The sequence below is a fragment of the Apus apus genome, chromosome 9, assembly GCF_020740795.1.
Source record: "Apus apus isolate bApuApu2 chromosome 9, bApuApu2.pri.cur, whole genome shotgun sequence".
Lineage (NCBI taxonomy): Eukaryota > Metazoa > Chordata > Aves > Apodiformes > Apodidae > Apus > Apus apus.
Genome location: NC_067290.1, coordinates 16,816,948 through 16,830,185, shown reverse-complemented (window position 1 = coordinate 16,830,185; position 13,238 = coordinate 16,816,948). Strand labels below are relative to the sequence as shown.

At 47.1% G+C, this 13,238-nt stretch overlaps 1 protein-coding gene across 1 annotated transcript in view; it reads left to right on the top strand.

The window, feature by feature from the left end:
* Positions 1-9,199: 9,199 nt before the first annotated feature.
* Positions 9,200-13,238, top strand: part of FRMD4B (FERM domain containing 4B) — a 94,900-nt gene continuing 90,861 nt past the window's right edge. Inside the window, exon 1 of the mRNA XM_051627633.1 lies at positions 9,200-9,250. The gene's annotated coding sequence lies outside the window, so the exon portion shown is untranslated. The remainder of the gene's footprint in view (positions 9,251-13,238) is intronic.

Here is a 13,238-nt window from a genome sequence, read left to right as displayed (position 1 = left end):
GTTTGTGCTTCAGTGTCTGAGAAGGGAGCTGGGTCTGTGATGAAGAACAATGGAAGAACATTTATAATCTAGCTTTGAAGCAACAAGATATGTTTTCCATTTTGACTTGGTACATGACTTGAAAGTTCATATGCTGCAGCTAAGCACATTTGTCCTTGTAGAAAGGGCTGTATCTGCCTTGGTGGCTTGTTGTCAGTCAAATCCTACACAATCTGCTGCAGGAGGATGATCTACAAACCAGTTCCTGAGCACTGGGATACCATGAACAGCTGCCTATGACACAGCCAGTTGTGTCCTGCTGAATTACACCACTCCATGTATGCAGGGCAGCCTGTGATCTATCTGCTAAGTGGAGTAGGAAAAAGTGGGTTTTGAATACTTTATTTAAAGGTGTAGCTGTTGGATATGGTTCTTGCTATCATCTTCTTTTGACAACTCAGTTGTAAATTATATCAACTCTAATCCAGTCTTTTGAGAAGCATCCTCACAGTGTGTAGAAGCTGAATATCACCATGTCATTCAGCTCTCTATACATGTCAAGTCCAGCAATCAGGGCTTGCCATTCTGGAGCAAAACGGGCTCTGTTCTTCTGATCTGGCTGCTGAGTGCTCCAAAATACCCAGCAAGAGTCCTTGGTGTGTATTGGGATCAGAGGTAAAGCTCTCTGTGGAGATGACAAGGGATGGGATGGAAGCACCTGCTAGATGGGAGATGTCTGGGGATTTTCCTAGGTGCTGGCTGCCCTTGCTGCAAGGTTTGGTGTGTTGGGCACAAGTGTGGGGCATGTTCTTTACCTCTTAGTGAAGCTGGTAGGACCCAGGGAGGAAATTATCCTCTAACTACTCCCTCAGTAACAGAAGAATTATATTGGGAGGCAAACGACCTCACCCTTTTCCATGCTGCAAAAAAAAATAATTGAGGCAGGCCTGGAGAACTATAGAGCAACCTGGACACTGCTCTTCCCAGCAGGGAATGCACAGTGGGGTGTGGAGAGAGAGGGGATATTTGGTTGTAAGGGTTTTGTTTCTGTCAGAAGCTTGGCTATCAGTCTGGGTGAAGGCAGATGGAAGTAATTCTAAGCAACAGGAGCCAGCTGACAGTTGCATCTTGGTACAGAAGAACTATGGGCTGGCCAGTCCTTCAAAATTTTATCCCAACTCCTGCCATTTAATGGTTGGTTTGTGCCCTAAGAATGGGGTTTTGTTCCCTCTTACTGTCAGTACACGGGGTTTTCAGCTCCAACCTTCCCTGGGAATGATGGTCTTCAAGGGTTTTCACAATGTTTGCAGCTCTCACAGGCTTGTGGCTCTTTGGTTTTGTCTTCTCATTTCTTAAATTCCAGATTCCTAGAGTCTTGAGATTGCAAGAGCTGCTCTCCCTTTGGTAAGATCATAGCTGTCAGGTTAGCTGAGGAGATCTTGGAGATAGGAATCTCAGAAGGCAAATGGCAAGAAGCCCAAATGATAACTTTATAATGTGTTTCTCACTTCTTTATGCATTATCCCAGACAAAGCTTTATCTTTCATCCTGTAATTATGTGATTCCTTGTGGGCAACATAAAGCAAGTTTTTGAACATGTTAATTTTATTTCTTAGATGCTTTTTATGATCTCCAAGTGAAGACACTGGTATGAGGAGGAAAAGTTTTGAGGGCAAATTCCTATAGTTTCAGTGAACTGCACTAGAAGACCAGCTTTGAGCCTGCTTAACAGGATTGTCTGCATTTGCATTTGTAAGTGCTAGGGTTCAGTAATGTGCTGCTGGAGGGGCTGCTTCCTCTTCCCACCTTTCCCTTCAGCTTAAGCTGTCTTGAGTATATTTCTCCAAGGCCTTGTTCTTTTGTATGTCTTGCAAAAAGTGCTAAACTTTCCACACATGTCCCAGAAAATAAGCAGAACCCTCTCTTGAAATTGTTTCATCTTCCAACTGGTATTTTCCACTTTTTATGTGTTTTGTATTTTATTATCTGGTTTTATTTTTGCTTGTCCAGCTCGTACTGTGCGTAATGGTTCATACCAAAAGAAAATAAACATCAAGAGATGGAGGGGGGATAGATGCTTTTCCAGGCTGAATGAAATTGCAGCTATATAGGACAACACTTGCAAAAAATGGCTCAGAAATTTGATTCAGGGTGTGGAGACTGGTCAGAGCAGTAATTTGAGAAACCTCATCCACTCATACCTCCTAGCTGCTGCCTAAACCCACAGCCCAAGCTGGTTCATGGCTTTTCCCAAAGGAAAAGGGAAAAGAGCAACTTTGAGCTGTAGGCTAAAGCCAGCAGATAAGAGGCTTTGAAAACAGACAGGACTGGTTTGAATCAAATCCTGGCAGGGGGGGCTGAAAGGAGTTGGGGGCTTGTATGCCAGGGGGATGACTCAGTGCTGCTGTCATCAAGGTCTCTTACAGAACTAGCGATTATTGCCCAAGAACGTGATCATTTATCAGAATCCAAACTGAAGACAGAAGTCTCCAGCTGGAGGCTCCTCAGCTACAGTGCAGGGTGCTGTGTGGGGTCATCTCTCTCCAGCAAGGTCCTTCTGCTGCTTGCACCAGGGCTGTGGCAGAGTGAGTCCTCAGTGTGCTGCCATGGGTTGTGCCGGGGGCTGGAGCCTTGCCAGCTCTGCTCCTTGGAAAATCATAAGCAGCAGGATCTCCCCACAGGATTGCACTGGGGGTTAATTGGGCTGATGCAGAGGCAGAGAAGTGAAACTGTTGCAGTAATTTTTTTTGGAGAGGAGAGCATCTCTGTTCCTTAAACGCCTGATGTTATGGGAAACTTCATTTGGAGGGTGCTGCCAGCTGAACCTCTGCACTTGTGTCAAAGTCTTTTCCTTTCTTTTGCCCCAGTACCAGTGTGGGTGCCTGGCACCCTGCTGCTGCAGGCTGGCCCAGCCGGGGGGGTGCATGGGGATGTGTGTCAGGGAGAGACCCTACTGCCATCTCCACAGAACCCCTGTCTCGCAGCAGGCCCCTGCTCTCTCTGAAGTATAGCATGGCTTTTAGGATGCCAAGTCCAAATCTTGGTTTTGTGCTGAGCTTTTTGTGACTGTGATAGAGCAGAGCAGTGCTTCGTGCAGGAGGGACTTCTTGACAGAAAAGTCCATGAAAGCGAGGGCAACAGGGAGATGGTGTCAAGTGGGAAAATCACTTGAAATCCCCCCAAATCAATCAAATCTGTATTTCTTTCCTTGTCAGAATTTGCCACAATCCAGGGAGCTGGAGGTGCTGCTGCAGCAGCCTCCTGCTCTGCTTCTGCCAAGCCCAGGTCTGTCCCAGCACTCACCCAGATAATTTTCCAGCTTGTGTGGAAAGTAACAGGTCATAAACAAGGCTGCATCTCGGGGCAGGAGGTTTCCCAGAGCAGCCATTCTGCCTCTCCACATTAAACCTTCCTGTGCTGGGAGGAGATGTTTGAAAACACATGGCTGCAGGACTCTGAGCTCCTCCTGCCAAGCTGCTGTTTGCAGTGTGTGAGGCCGGGCTGTGCCTTCATTTCTAGGACAGGAGTTGCTTTACATGATTTGTTCACTTCTGGTGTTAGCAGGAGTTTGTGGCCCTTCCTGACAGGGGGGTGATAACTGATGGAGACTGGGACTTCAAGTCCCTTGTTTCCTTCCTCCATGATGAGGCACAAGAGCAGCTCTGAGACCCAGCAGCTGCCCCTGTGTGCCTCCCCAGAGATGGGAGCTGTCATGGGGATACTGTCCCAAGCAGAGGTCTCCTCTAACACTGTACTGTCTGCTGGGTGCATGGAGGACACTACTCTTTCTCCAGGTGGTGTGATCCCTTCTCAGAAGTGGCACCATCACTGGTTCTGGGGATCACAGCCACAGGCTGCTGATTTTTCCCATCTGTTGTGAAAAGAAAACCTTTCTTCTTCCTGGGCTCCCAGCATGTCCTTGTGGGCTCTGTTTTGTCCAGCTGGGAGTGAGACCAGGCTGAGATCTCCCACCCTGGCATGGATTGGGAGCAGCTGATATGTGAGATCTTCCAGGGGTTTTGAGCGAGTCTGCATACACATGTTAGGCTGTAGATCCCCTTCTCCCTAGCTGACTCAGGATGCTCCTCCCAAGCAGATGTAACAATAATCTCTTCCCCATCCACAGTTCTTCTGTTTTCAGATACTAGAATACAGTCCTGTGCCAAGGAGAGGATGGACAGGTATTGCTATATTAGGAAAGGGTGAAGGTTGTGTGGTCCCTGTGCAGCCCAGGGCTGTGGAGGCTTTGCTCAACCCTGTGCACCAGTTGATTTCTGGGGAGTTGGGAGGATTCCAGAAAGCCCATCCAGGACTTGTGAAGCTTAAACTCACCTGGCCTGTGACCTTGACCCTTAACTGTTGTGTTGCAGCCTCTTGGTGTGATTCCCCTGAGCAGGATGGAGGCAGTGTTCCCATATGGGTTCCTCTTGCTGCCCAGGTTTTCCTAGACTTCCAACAGAATAAAACTGGCTTTAGGTGGGCTCTCTAAACTGATGGGAAGCTTGCCATTCAAGCAGAGGAAAACATGGACTCTCTCTGATCCTTCTGTGATTTAATGATCTTATTTTTTTTTTCTTAGTCCTTTCTCGTACTCAGCAATTACTCCTGCCTTCCCCCTGCATCCTGCTTACTTAGCTTTGTCCATTCTTTCAAAATCAATAAGTGCTGCTAAATTACTGAAGCTAGAGGATAAAAAAAAAATCCTATCCTAGGCTTTGACGTGTGAATATTGTTTTTAGAAGGATAGGATGGTCTTTAACTCAAACAGGCTTTCTTTTTCATTTCTGATCTATATGTGTCTATATGAATGAAAGGTCCTGTTCAAGTGGAGGTAAAATATTAAGAAGCAGTCCTGGAAAATGGCTAGCTTTTCATTCTGTCCAAGTTCCAAGCTACTGCAGGTGTCTTGAGTAGTGACTTCATGTGCTGCCCTGCAAACTCTTGCCCACAGTGTGCCCACAGGCCTATAGAGGAACAAACTGGAAAAAATGTGTATGAAAAAAATTCCAGCTTGCCAAATTCTGTGCCAAAATGCTCTTAAAGTACAAAAGCAGGAAAAACATCAATTACTTAGTGGCTGTGGACTGTGGAAAGGACCAGCAGGAAAAACATCAATTACTTAGTGGCTGTGGACTGTGGAAAGGACCAGTTTCTCACAGGGCATTTCGTGGATAATGGTGTGTTTCACTCCTTAGATGCAAGGAGACACTGGGGATCTAACTTGAGTCTAAATGTGGAATTGAGACCATGAAGAGCTGAAGAGCTTGGAGACCTTGAAGAACTGAAAGCTCTTATAAAATAGCTTACAAAATAGCTAGTTACAGAAAACTTCCTCCCTTTAAAAATGTTCTCTTTTTGTGGTGTATTTTAAATTATGGCCCTTTCTAGCCTGAGAATTTTTTCTATTAGATATCAGTTCATGAAGACTTTATAGCAGAACTGAATCTGGTCAGCTAAAACATAAAGCAGAATTGGTTGAAACATAACCACTGCTGAGATGAACTGGGGTGGTCCTTGGAGCTGTGCTGGGATCAAGCTCCTGCAGAGCCATCCCTTGGCCTTGGAGAGTCTGATCCAGTGTGGAAGGACTCCAGGTGAGTCCAGTAAGCTCTGGGTCAGGATGCTGATCCCACACATAAATAACATGCTATCAGAAAAGTGTCCCTTGGGAATATTTGATCTGATTAGCTATTGATACAGGCAATTCAGTCCTACTGGAGGTTATTAAAGGCTGCTAAGAAGTTACACTATTTACCTTACATCCCTATTCCCACGGTACTTCCTAATAAGGTAATTGTTGCCATACAGAGGCAATTACACCCTGGTAAGAATACACCAAGAGAAAAAAAATACTTAAAATACAGAGTAAATCTCCCAGTAGTGGGGTTAGAGATTGTTTCTGGCTGGCATGAAGGAGCTTAGTATTTTCATGTGAGAGGAAGATTTTTCTGGGGAGAGGTGGATGTGGTTGTTGGTGGTACTGGTTCATTGATTTACATATGCCTGGCAGAAGCTAGAAAACAAAAATATGGCCTGTTTTTTTTAAATGGATTTGGGGAGGTGAGTTCCCCCCCAAGAGTCTAAGCCTGTGTCTGAGCTACACCATATGCATAGTATAGACTTCATAATGTTTTTTACTCTCCTCTCACCACACCAGCACTTGAACAAATTTAGTAGTACCAATTATGTGTTTACAGTGGAGCCCTCCAAGGGTCCCTGCATGTGGAGGAGCAGAGCTGTGTGCTGGCTGCCCTCTGTGAGCTGCTGCCTGTAATAAATCACTGCTGGAGCAGGGAGCATGGCTCTCCCTCTGCAGTCCCTTAAAACTTGTGATGAGTGTCATCCTTTTCATCTCAGACTGATCATTTTGCTGGTAGGAATCTGCTGACTAATTAGTGTGCATTAACCCCCCTTCTGGTGAAGTTTTGCCCATTTGAAGAGCATCACAGCTGCAGGATGGAGGTGTGAAGGAGTGACACTGAACCTCTACATTTCTACTGGCAGTGGGGCTGGTTCTGCCCCTGCCCTGGGCCTTCTGGTGTGAGTAGCAGCACTTCTGGGGGCTGATCCCTGCTGGCTCAGGGTAACAGCAACTTCTGCACTGAGTTACTGTTTGTATGATAAAATACTAGAGGGGCTTTTAACAGCTGCAGGAGTGAATCAATGGGCTGGGGCAATGTGTGCTCTGTGTGTGCAGGCCCACTGTGCCTGGTGGTGAGATGGGGCCATTTGAGCACTGGGAAAGTGTTGGTTTTTTTCCACAGGGGAGAAGTACTTCTTTTGTCCTGTATTTCTCTGCCTGTTTGTGTATTGTTGTGGTCTTGGTGGGTATGTGTGTGGGGAGGGCTGAAAATGGTGCAAGTCCTGTCTGACAACTACTGTCATGATCCCAAAATGCAATTATGAGGATGTGGTTGGCAACACTGACCTCTCTGGGGTGCTGCCCAGGTAGTGTGTTTGGGAGTTCCTCCAGGCTTGGGGCTTACAGGTGGGGGTGGGTCACCAAAACAAAGTGACATGTGCTGCAGCCTACAGAGGAGAAAAGACAGAGGAGACCTCAGCAGTGCTGGATGGTTTTATTGTTAGATTTTTCCCTCTCTGAAGAGCAGGTGTGTGGATGCAGGAGGGGCATCCTATCAAAATTCACCTGGGAGGTGAATTGGATGGGTTCCCTGCATGAGAGAGGGCTTGAAACAGGCGCCGGTGCCCTGGGCTGTTGAAAGACCGGTCCTGCAGCAGCCAAGTGCTGCTGCTTTGAGGAGCTGCTTGTAGGGGATACCTGGGGGTAGGATTGGGTAAGTGGAGTTAGAAGAGCTTAGTCAGGATGTGTTTGTTTAAAGGATCTGCTTCAGCCTGACTCCTGTAATTAGGTAACGTGTATATTTCTGTTCCTTGGAAACACTTCATTCATTACTCTAATAGAGGGAAGAATTATGCAGAGATGAACTTTAAAGATGTTAAGGTTGGGTTTGCATCTGGAATGAACCGAGGCATGCAGCAGTCATAGCTGCTAGAAAAGGGGATGCCAGGAACATTATCAGGGAGCCACAAACAGTCTGTGCACCCGTGTCTTGGCAGTACCTGATTTAATCTCTAGACCAAGTCTGCTTTTAAGCCTGAGCAAGGAGGTTGTTCTGTGTGACTGTGGGTAAACATTTGGAAAAATGTAACAGTTGAGCATGCAGGAGACCTTCATAAGGGAAGGTAGATTCTATCTTTGCTGTAGTGTCCCAGGGAAGGGACTGGGTAAAGGGAAGAAGAGCAAAATAATGAAAAGGATTCAATCCCTGTGTGGTAATGAGAAGTGAGGATTAAGCAAATCTGGAAACTGCACTGGAACTGCAGGCAGTTAGCCTGCTTAGCAAAGCAGTACAGTAGCATGCCAGAGGTGCACCCACATGGAGGGGTTTCAAACTCTGCACATTGCATTCTCCAAGCCAAGTGTTCTGGCTGCAGGGAAGACAGCAGCTCCTTTGGGGGTGCTGATTTTACACACATCCTCCAGGAGCGTTCAGTGAAGTGAGTGAGTCTCTCCCCAAATAGCAACAGTTCTCTACCAGAAGGCAGTGGTAGCTGAAATGCAGCAAAGCACAGACACTAACAGGGCTGCAGTGATGAAGAATCAGACATCTAATATGTTGATTTCTCCCTAGGTAGTCATTTTATTGGGGAAATGAGGAAAAGTGACCGGAGGTCTGAGATCCTGAAGAGCTGAAACCTGAGCACATTTCTAATAGTTGAAGGGGAGTCCTGCAGCCCTGGGGAGGCTGGATTCCTGTGCTCACTGCTCCTGGATGCAGCCAGACTACCTCAGCCTGGGATCAGCCTTTCCCTGGGCTCAGAGCAGCAGCAGCCAGTTGCTGTGTGTGTTTTGGTGCATCCCATGTACAACAAACCAGCAACTGAAACCTGCAGCCATGGGAATGGAGATCTTTAAGGCATAAGAAAGGTATCACAGGTTGTATTTCCAGATCAGCTGTCTTGAAACTTTCATGGATCTTCTCCTTTCCTTCCATGGGGTGTTAGGACTGGGGTCTGGTCATTTGTAAAGTGATGCTGGTTGTTTTGATTCCTTATAGTCTTAGTACTTATAGATGAAGCTGGAGAGGGAAGACGTGGAAACAAGACTCTCCATTCCTGAGTCTGCACTGTAAAACCAGGGCTGTGAAAGAGGAAGTGTCTATATGTAAAACAAAACTTGGGAGAAGCAAGAGCTTTTTTTTGTTTCAGCTTTGGCAATGTAGTTCTAAGTCTTGTTTTGTTCTTCTTTTCCAGTCACGAAATATCCCCTTTGAAAATGGTTAGGTGAAAGTCTTCAGTCCTGTGAAGCCACTTTCTTTTGTTTGGTTGTTGGTGTTTGTTTTTTTTTTTCCTTTCCAAGCTGGGGCAGGAGCAAACACATGACTTAAACACCTCCTGTGCCGGGCTGGCCTTCAGCACCGTCAGCAACAGGCTGAACCAGTTTGCTCATTGCTTTCAGTCTCCTGACAGGCACTCTCTTGTCCCGGCACCCTGGGAGGTGCTTGGTCTCTTCTCCCAGCTCTGCAGGAATTCCCCTGCCTCCAGCCACCAGCTCAGAGCTGTGTGTGGTCAGCAGCCTCTGACTGGTGGCAGCCCCACGGAGAAGGCTTTGTAGAAGACCTGAGCTGAGTTTTGGGGACTAAGAGGAGCACCTGGATATAGTTAAGGAGAGGTTTTTATGGCGTGTAGCAGAGGGTAAGGTGTGCAAGCAGCTTTCACTTCCAGAAGGTACCTGTCTCCTGAGTTTCAGGTGAGAGAAACTTCTTGTTTGTGTTGACAAGTCGAGTTGCTTGAACCTGTGAGACTGTTACTGCCTTTCAAGCTGGGGATGTGTGTTCTTGTGCCTGGTGGAGGTGCTCCTGGGACCTCAGGAGTGACTGAGCAGGAAGGGTTTTCCAAAGGTGCTCCTCAGCTTGCTTGGTGTGGGTGTTGCCAGCAGCAGACCTGCTCCTGGTGCAGTTCCTGATGCCAGACTAGCTGGTGGGTTAGGCATTCATTTGGACATCATGTCTACCATGGATGTCGAGGGGACCAAGGCTTAACCATGTGGGGATGCTGCTTTGTTGCCTGGGCTGGAAACTCTTCTGAAAACCTCACAGGCTGAAAGCCTCTTATTGCAGCACGAGCCGGTGCTCCTCCAGGCTGTGGTGGACTTGGCTGTCCTTGTTGAGCATAAAGCTTCAGCAGCTGCTCTGCAGGCAGAAGAACAGGAGTTGGGGGTGAGTCAGGGGTGTGGGTTTTGCTCTGTTGCCTGCTAGGTCTGTCTTTCAGCAGTAGCTCTGTACTCAGCCAAGGGAGCTGCAGGATGGGGCAGCCCATCCTCAGCTGAGCCCTTGCAGGGTTCTGCACCCTGTGCCCCCAATACTGAGAACCCACCAAAACCCCATGGGGGACAGTCATCTTCAGAATCTGCTCTGTACAAAGATCCTTGGTGCTTTAGCTGCTATCTGAGGTCTGCTTGAAACAGATAAATGCAAGAAGTTGAAAACTCCCTGATTAATGGATGAGACTTTAACATGTGCTTGTGTACAAGTCCCTCAAATTTCAATCTAAAGATATGGAAATGTTGGCTGCTTTTCTTTCTCCTTCATCTATCATAATAGAAAAATGTGCAGCAACCCTCAGAATACTTAGAAATGCAATTGCTGATATAAATGTGCTCTGGCATGAGGCACAAACAGCTGGAAAATGTGCTTTCTCCCACAGTATTTTAAGGATGTGCAGCATCATCAAGGACTATTCACTAGAGCTGGCACTGTGAGCCTATCCCATACGTCAGAAGACAAATGATCTGTCCCCACCCTTTGGCAGGGTATATCCCAAATGTGCAGTGGGCAGATGACAGATCCCTTTGTGCTGACAGATGTGCTGCCCACCAGCTCAGCCCTACCTCAAAAGGGATACGTGAGTAAACCCCTGCCAGGGTAGCTGGCAGGAAGCATCCTAAGAAACAGATGGTGCTGTGCTACAGTTTTACCTGCTGTGAGACCAATGCATAATTTAGCAGGACAGAAACATTAATTAATTCCTGTGGCTGCTGCATTCTTGTGGGGGTTTTTATTTGATTTAACAATCGGTAGGTGAGAGAGGTAAAGGATGTTATATGTAACTTTTTTCCCCTCCCAAAGGGTTTGGGAATGTAGCATCCACTAAAATGATTTATGTGAATAATTCTATGATTCCTAGGAATGAGTTGTGTGCTGTGATGCAGGTGCCCCTTCCACAGGGGCAGATGCCTCTGTCCTGCCAAGGCCAATTGATGCCTGGGGAGGGACAGTTCCCTCTCTGTGCCCCTAATGAGATGTCACTCTTTCTACAGGCAGCCTGTGGTACATTGGAGCCCCTTTCAGCCTACAGCTGTGTTTTTTCTACCAACGAAGATCCTAGTCCTACCACCCTAAAGCTACTGCCTGTCTCTTGACAGTTTCTCCAATCCTTTTTCCTGCACTGTGGCCCAAATATTCTTGTTTGCCTCCCTGAAAGATGAATAATATGTTTAGGATGTAGGGGGCAAGAGAGATACAGCAGCCTCAGCTTTGGTGGGCACTGGAGATGAGACAGGACCTGGTGAGCTACCTGGTACCTTGTACTCTGCAGTGTCCTGTACTGAGAGGGGCGGGTGCACGTAAGAAGGAAGTTCTTTCTGTGGTTTTTCAAGACTTGAGAAACAAGTGCATGGGACAGGAGGTAATGAAACTGGGTGTAACAGAGCCCAGTCAGCAGTAGCTGGAAGGTCCTCCTCCTTCCTTCTGATGGAGTGTTGGAGGAAAAGAAGGATTGGGTGCCCGGTTTCCCTGGGCTTGATGGCCCCTATCCCCTTCTCTTGCACCCACATGTGCACGATGGGAGCAGGGCTCCTGGGAAGCATCTTCCAGGAGCAGCTGAGCAGGATGGCCTGACCTGCTGATATAGGCAAGCAAAGAGCTTTTGCTACTAGTTTTGGCCATTAACCTGAATGAGACTAACACCTACTTCAATTTCATCCTCTAACCTCAGGGCCTAATATGAGCACTCCAGCTCTGTTTCCAAGCATCCTCTTCCTGCTCCAATTGGTTTCCTTTCCCTGGCTAACCTTTCATCATGTCCTCTCCAAGGAGGATGGGAAAAATGCATTATAATTTTGCAGTCTTGGCAAATGAGGAATCACACCCATGAAAACAAATACCCGTTAATTAGGACCATGAAATGCTGATTGAATTACAGCTCTGATAATGGCAAGGGCAGTTTGAAAGCCTGCTTTATATCCCAAAGGAAAAAGAAATAAATGAGAATTATTCTTTTAGAAAGTCATTTCAGCCACTCCTACCCATCTATTTAAAAGTTTCTCTGCCAACAGGTACTGCTCAGTTGCTGTGTTTCCATTTGAAGTACAAGGGGAGGCTGAAGTTATTGCCTGGGATAATTGTTAAAAAATGTTGAATTCTCATTTGTGCCCATTAAAGCAGGAATAACTTCTTTGAAGCATATGAATGGTCTGGGAATGACCCCGATTGGGGAGTTTGTGTTGTTGCAGGATGGCCAGAAGAGAGATGAGGAAACTGTGGAGAGCCTGGCTAGGGTCAAGCCCTGCCCAAAGTGTCTGCTCAGCTTCCTTCTCTGTCAAGGTGACTAAGGAGAAGTTTAAAGGAGTTGAACAGAAAAAAACACTGGATCTAAACAATATTTTAAAGCTTTTTTTTCTCTGCTGAAGATGAGTTTTAGCAGTCCGTGCTATCAACAGCCCTTTGAAGCCCATTCCCCCTTTCTGCCATCACCTCTCCCTTCTTTATTCTCCCTAGTAAGTTACAAAAAGAAGTGACTGCTTGGTTTACTTAACCCCCCCACACCCCCTCATCACCCTCTGGGTACCAGGACAAAGGGTGAGGTCCTGCTCTCCTCCTGCCTCCAGCAGGCTGACTCAGCAGCTGGGGCTGCAGATGCTGTGGCCACCCCACCATCCATCCCCTCCAGTCTCTCCACCTTTCCCTCCCTGCTTCCGTTCTCATTGTTTGTGTGTTGGAGTTTCCTGATGTCACTGCTCCCACCCATCTGATAAAGCATCAGACCTTTCTCTTGGTGCCTTTCTTTAAAAAGGGAGGAAAAACTGGACTGGAGCTTGTGTTTGTTCTTGGAGGGGCTCTGCTCAACCTACAAGGGAGGTAACTGGAGGACTGATGTGTGTGGTGGCTGCAGAAGGCACATCATGAAGTATGAGGCAGAGTTATGATTCAGGATTTTTATGCCACTGTATGTCTTGTGGTCCCTGGGACTGATTCCTGAACTGTTTCTGTGTATCCAGGACCGGGTAGAAAAAAAAAAACTGAAAAATATTATTTTCTTTATTTTAATGTAAGTTATTTTGGATGGCTCGAGTAGCAAAATGCCTGCTGAGGCCAAGGAGAGAAGATCTGAGCAATGGCAGAAGGAGCTGGGGGATGTGGCAGTGAAGAGTGGACACGTTGGTGGGGCAGCGCGCAGAGCTCTCATGGCATGCCCGGCCCCGCTGCCAGCCTATTGAGGGCAGTTTGGAGTCTTTCCATCCATTTCATTGAGCTTTGGATCAAGCCCATGGCATGCTGCTTGTTTATTTTGGAGGATGAAAGGACCCTTTCAAGGCTGCTCTTTTTCCTTCTCCTTTGGTTCAGCTGCTCCTCGTGCCGTTGGATGCACACCTACCTTGTGAAGGGCCAGCAGGTCGTGTGCGTTGGAAAGCTTGTCATAATCCTGCTCACAGCAATGGGCAGTGCCTCTACAAGCAA